Below are 6,087 nucleotides of genomic sequence, written 5' to 3'. Positions count from 1 at the left end.
AACTGAGTTAAGCATTCATTTGTGGTTTAGACACATAATTTTGCAGATACCTAGGACCTCACAGACAAGAGTAAGGGAAATCCTTCCAGAGGTGTCAGGGGACCTCAAACATTTTAAATTATGAACCACTTTAAACCCTTTATTTTCCCAAACCATAGAAGATGGAGCTCATGTTATAAAATCTACATAAACCTCATAACAAAGCCTGAAAAAGATGGCACTAAAAAAGTAGGCAATATGTCAATCTCACTTATTAATACAAATAATAGCTAATCTAGTTTAACAGACTACAAAAACAATAATTCACCATGACTGGCCTGGCATGGTGGACTTAGGCCTGTAATCCCAGCAGTTTGGGAGGCCAAGGCAGGTGGATCGCTTGAGCCTAGCAATTTGAGACAAGCCTGGGCAAAATGGCAAAACCCCATCTCTACAAAAAACAAAAAAATACAAAAATTAGCCAGGCATGGTTGTGCACATCTGTAGTCCCAGCTACTTAGGAGACTGAGGTGGAAGATGACTTGAGCCTCGGAGATTGAGGCTGCAGTGAGCCATGATTGTGCCACTGCACTCCTATAGCCTAGGCAACAGCGTGAGACTCTGTCTCAAAAATAAAGAGTATTTCATCATAACTCAATTTGGGTCATCTCTTGACTAAAGATAGTTAAAAATTATTAATTCTAACTGCTTCATATTGAAAGAAAATTCTTATGATTATCTCAGTAGATATTAAAAACAATCAGAAATAAACCAATGAACTTATAGTCAGTTGATTTTTCAAGAGTGCCAAGATAATTTAATGGGGAAAGAATAATCTTTTCAGCAAATTGTGCTGGGACAACTGGATATCTGTATGCAAAAAGGTGACGTTGGATCCCTACCTCACAATACATACAAAAAAACCCCCTAAAAATCAAAAAGACCTAACTGTAGTAGTCAAAACTATAAAACTCTTAGAGAAAACATAGGTGTAAATTCTGAGAATTGAAAACATATGTCCACATAAAAACTTGTACATGAATATTCACAGCAACATTATTCATTATACACATAATTCACCTAATACAGAAAGTAAAAACAACCTACATGTTTATCAGATGATGAAAGAATAAACAAAATATAGTATATCCATGCAATGGAATATAATTCAGCCATAAAATGAAGAACTGATCCCATGTTATGTACGGATGAACCTTGAAAACCTGTAAAGTGAAAGAAGCCAGACACAAAAGGCAACATAACGTATAATTTCATGTCAATGAAATATTCAAATAGGCAAATTTATAGAGACAGAAAGCAGATTAGTGGTTGCCAGGGATTCAGGAGAAGGGGAGGAACGGGAGTGACTGCTAACAGGTATGGGATTTCTTCTTAGAGTGATGAAAACGTTCTGGAATTAGTGGCAATGGTTACACAACTTTGTGAATATGCCATAAACTGCTGAATTGTAGTATGTGAATTGTATCTCAATTTAAAAGACATATAATAAGTACAACAACCATTCCTGTAATAAGTTCCTTAGAAACTAAGATTTTTTTCAGATAACAGAATATCTCAAACAAAAGAGCAAAATATCTACATGTACTTCCATTAAAATCAGATAAAAAAAGTCATGTATTACAATTTTTATTTGACATTGTTCTAGAAGTTACAACCAATACATAAGATATGAAACAGAAATGTTGTATACAATAGACAGAAAATAATTTTCAGAAAAAGATAATATACTTTGAAAGTTCAAATTAATTAATTAAAATTATGGAAAAAATAATGAAAGGATCGATATATAAGATGGATTTCAAGAACTTCCTTTTGTATTAGACATGACTAATTAGGAAATAACATGGAAAATATTCCATCCACTAGATAAATAGCTATTAACGAAAATATTGCAAGAGTGATGAAATGTCCAAGTGATTATTTTTAGTTGGTAATTGTTGATAAATTTTATTTCTTCTGTAGTTTTTATTATTTTATATTTTCTATATTGATCAAGTATAGCTTTTAGAATAAAAAGGCAATAAAACATTTAATCAAGAATTACTTTGTGTGCACCTATACTCTTAGCTACTGGCGAGGCTGAGGTGGGAGGATGGCTAGTACCAAAGAGGTAGAGGCTGCAGTGAGCTATGATTGCAACACTGCACTCCAGCCTGGGTGACAGAGCAAGACCCTCTCTCTAAAAAAAAAAAAAATATTACCTTAGTAACAAGTGACTTTGGGGACCTCCTCACTTCACACTTGTAATCTGCAAGCCATATTGTGAGAACCCCACTTCTTAACTTCTTAATCCTTAGTTCTTCAGAATTAAATTAGCTTTAATTTTAAGAGCACTTTATAATAGATGATGGCCCAGCCAACTCCAGGCAATTAAATTACATCATTCTTTTTGAGATGTGTCCTCATTGTTTACCAAGGGTGAAAGCTATGAGAGGAAGATCTTGAGGGAGAACCAGGGTGGGAACTCAGTTGACAGAGGGTAAAGATGATGAGTCTGTGGACGGAAACAAAATGGCATCAACAGGACCATACAAGAAGGAGTGGAAGTTGAAGAGGATGAAGGAAAGATGAAGTTCAATAAGGCAGATAGAGGTGGGAAGAGAGAAGTGGCAGATGTTAAGAATAACATGTCCTCTCCCTCTCCCTCTCCCTCTCCCTCTCACTCTCTCCCCTTTCTTCGGTCTCCCTCTCCTTCTTTTTTCGGTCTCCCTCTCTTGACGAAGCTGGACTGTACTGCCGTGATCTTGGCTCGCTGCAACCTCCCTGCCTTGGGCTCCTGTGATTCTCCTGCCTCGGCCTGCCGAGTGCCTGGGATTGCAGGCGCGCGCCGCCAGGCCTGAATGGTTTTTGTATTTTTGGTGGAGACGGGGTTTCGCAGTGTTGACTGGGCTGGTCTCCAGCTCCTGGCCTCGAGTGATCTGCCCGCCTCGGCCTCCCGAGGTGCTGGGATTGCAGACGGAGTCTCGCTCACTCAATGCTCAATGTTGCTCAGGCTAGAGTGCAGTGGCGTGATCTCGGCTTGCTACAACCACCACCTACCAGCCTCCCGCCTTGGCCTCCTAAAGTGCTAAGATTACAGCCTCTGCCCCGCCGCCACCCCGTCTAGGAAGTGAGGAGCATCTCTGCCTGGCCGCCCATCGTCTGGGATGTGAGGAGCCCCTCTGCCCGGCCGCCCCGTCTGGGAAGTGAGGAGCGCCTCTGCCCGGCCGCCATCCCTTATAGGAAGTGAGGAGCGTCTCTGCCCGGCCTCCATCCCGTATAGGAAGTGAGGAGCGTCTCTGCCCGGCCTCCCATCGTCAGGGATGTGAGGAGCATCTCTGGCCGGCCGCCCGTCGTCGGGGATGTGAGGAGCGCCTCTGCCCGGCTGCCCAGTCTGGGAGGTGAGGAGCACCTCTGCCCGGCCGCCACCCTGTCTGGGAGGAAGTGAGCAGCGCCTCTGCCCGGCCGCCCCGTCTAGGAGGAGAGGAGCGCCTCTGCCCGGCCGCCACCCCGTCTGGGAGGTGAGGAGCGCCTCTGCCCGGCCGCCACCCCGTCTGGGAAGTGAGGAGCGCCTCTGCCCGGCCGCCACCCCGTCTGGGAAGTGAGGAGCGCCTCTGCCTGGCCACCCCGTCTGGGAGGTGAGGAGCGCCTCTGCCCGGCCGCCCATCGTCTGGGAAGTGAGGAGCGCCTCTGCCCGGCCGCCACCCCGTCTGGAAGGAAGTGAGGAGGGCCTCTGCCCGGCCGCCACCCCGTCTGGGAGGAGGTGAGGAGCGCATCTGCCACGCCGCCCCGTCTGGGAGGAAGTGAGGAGCGCCTCTGCCCGGCCGCCCCGTCTGGGAAGTGAGGAGCGCCTCTGCCCGGCCGCCCCGTCTGGGAGGAGAGGAGCACCTCTGCCCGGCCGCCCCGTCTGGGAATTGAGGAGCGCCTCTGCCCGGCTGCCCCGTCTGGGAGGAGAGGAGCGCCTCTGCCCGGCTGCCCCGTCTGGGAGGAGAGGAGCGCCTCTGCCAGGCCGCCCCGTCTGGGAAGTGAGGAGCGCCTCTGCCTGGCCACCGCGTCTGGGAGGAGGTGAGGAGCGCCTCTGCCCGGCCGCCCCGTCTGGGAAGTGAGGAGCGCCTCTGCCCGGCCGCCCCCTCTGGGAAGTGAGGAGCGCCTCTGCCAGGCTGCCCTGTCTGGGAGGTGAGGAGCGCCTCTGCCCGGCCGCCCTGTCTGGGAGGTATACCAAACAGCTCCGAAGAGACAGCAACCATCGGGAGCGGGCCATGAGGACGATGGCGGTTTTGTTGAAAAGAAGGGGGGGAAGTGCGGGGAAAGGAAGGAGAGATCAGATTGTTGCTGTGTCTGTGTAGAAAGAGGTGGGCATAGGAGATTCCATTTTGTTCTGACTAGGAGAAATTCTTCTGCCTTGGGATGCTGTTGATCTATGGCCTTTCCCCCAGCCCCGTGCTCTCTGAAACATGTGCTGTGTCAACTCAGGATTAAATGGATTAAGGGCGGTGCAAGATGTGCTTTGTTAAACAGATGCTTGAAGTCAGCATGCTCATTAAGAGTCATTACCACTCTGTAATCTCAAGTACCCAGGGGCACAAACACTGCAGAAGGCCGCAGGGACCTCTGCCTAGGAAAACCAGAGACCTTTGTTCATGTGTTTATCTCCTGACCTTCTCTGCACTATTATCCTATGACCCTGCCATATCCCCCTCTCCGAGAAACACCCAAGAATGATCAATAAATACTTCACTAAAAAAAAAAAAAGGAATAACATGTAATGCTTTGACCTGAAATGTGACATCACAATGGGGTCCTGGAAGGGGGATTGTGGGGGAAAACGAGGGTCATGTCAAAGATGGTGGAGTCCTGACAGACCTTTCATGAGAGTTTCTGTGGTGCTCAGTAATGGGTTAAATTGTGTCCTCCCAAAATTCATATGTTGAGGGCTGGGCCCGGTGGCTCATGCCTGTAATCCCAGCACTCTGGGAGGCTGAGGTGGGAGGATCACTTGAGGTCAGGAGTTCGAGACTAGCCTGGCCAACATGGTGAAACCCCATCTCTACTAAAAATACAAAAATCAGCTGGGCATGGTGGTGGGTGCCCGTAGTCCCAGCTACTTGGGAGGCTGAGGTGGGAGAATCACTTGAACCCGGGAGGCGGAGGTTGCAGTGAGCTGAGATCATGCCGCTGCACTCTAGTCTGGGTGACAGAGCGAGACTCTGTCTCAAAAAAAAAAAAAAAAAAAAAAAAATCATATGTTGAATCCTAATCCCTAGCACCTCAAAATGTGACTGTATTTGGAGTTAAGGCTTTTAAAGAGGTAAATTCATATGGGAGGGCCTAATCCAATATGACCGGAGTCTTTATAAGAAGAGGAGATTAGGACCCAGGCACACACAGACGGAAGACTGCATGAAGACACAGGGAGAAGATGGCATCTGTGAGTGGGAAAAAGAGGCTCAGAAGAAACCAACCCAGTGACACCTTGATCTCCGACTGTGTCACAGAACTGTGAGACAATACATTTTTTATAGTTTAAGCCACCTGGCTTGTGAATTATGGCAACCTGAAAAAATGAATATAGATTCTGAAGAGCAGGAGTCAGAGACAGGAAGACAGCAGCCACAAAGGCTCAGGGAGGTCCACATTTCAGGTAGGGAGCCTTCCCAGGTGGGGTCCTTAGGGGCACAAGCACGCAGTGAGCACTCTGTCCACATTTGTTGGTGTAAATGCTGGTAATAGCATAAATGCATTTGGGAGCAAGCAACTCAGTTTTGGTAAACACAGGGTGGTCTCTGGCCTGAGCACAGAGGGTGATGTGGGCACATGTCAGAAGGTTTTGCAGAAAGAGTCAGGCGTGTGGGCATGTGGTGCTACTTTCAGCCTCAAATGCTTCCCTCCCTGTGACCAGAAGGTCCCACAGAAAAATGAGCTGGGCACAGGGACAAAGAGGATGTGCTGAGCTGTAGAAAAGACAGAGTAAAGAGATTTATGAAAATGTCAGGTCTACAGCTCGCAGCCTGTGTACCAGAAGCCAGAGCCCATGTGTGCACATGTGTGCATACATTTGTGTGTGTGTGTGTGTGTGTGTGTGTTACCTGCTGCTCTGCACTGGGCCAT

General features: G+C 47.6%; 1 pseudogene; it reads right to left on the bottom strand.

Moving 5' to 3' along the window:
- Positions 1-3,059: 3,059 nt before the first annotated feature.
- Positions 3,060-6,087, bottom strand: LOC129045031 (collagen, type I, alpha 1a-like; annotated as a pseudogene).

The sequence above is a fragment of the Pongo pygmaeus genome, chromosome 8 (assembly GCF_028885625.2).
Source record: "Pongo pygmaeus isolate AG05252 chromosome 8, NHGRI_mPonPyg2-v2.0_pri, whole genome shotgun sequence".
Lineage (NCBI taxonomy): Eukaryota > Metazoa > Chordata > Mammalia > Primates > Hominidae > Pongo > Pongo pygmaeus.
Note: the sequence above shows the minus strand (reverse complement) of the source record. Positions and strands in the feature narration are given on the sequence as shown.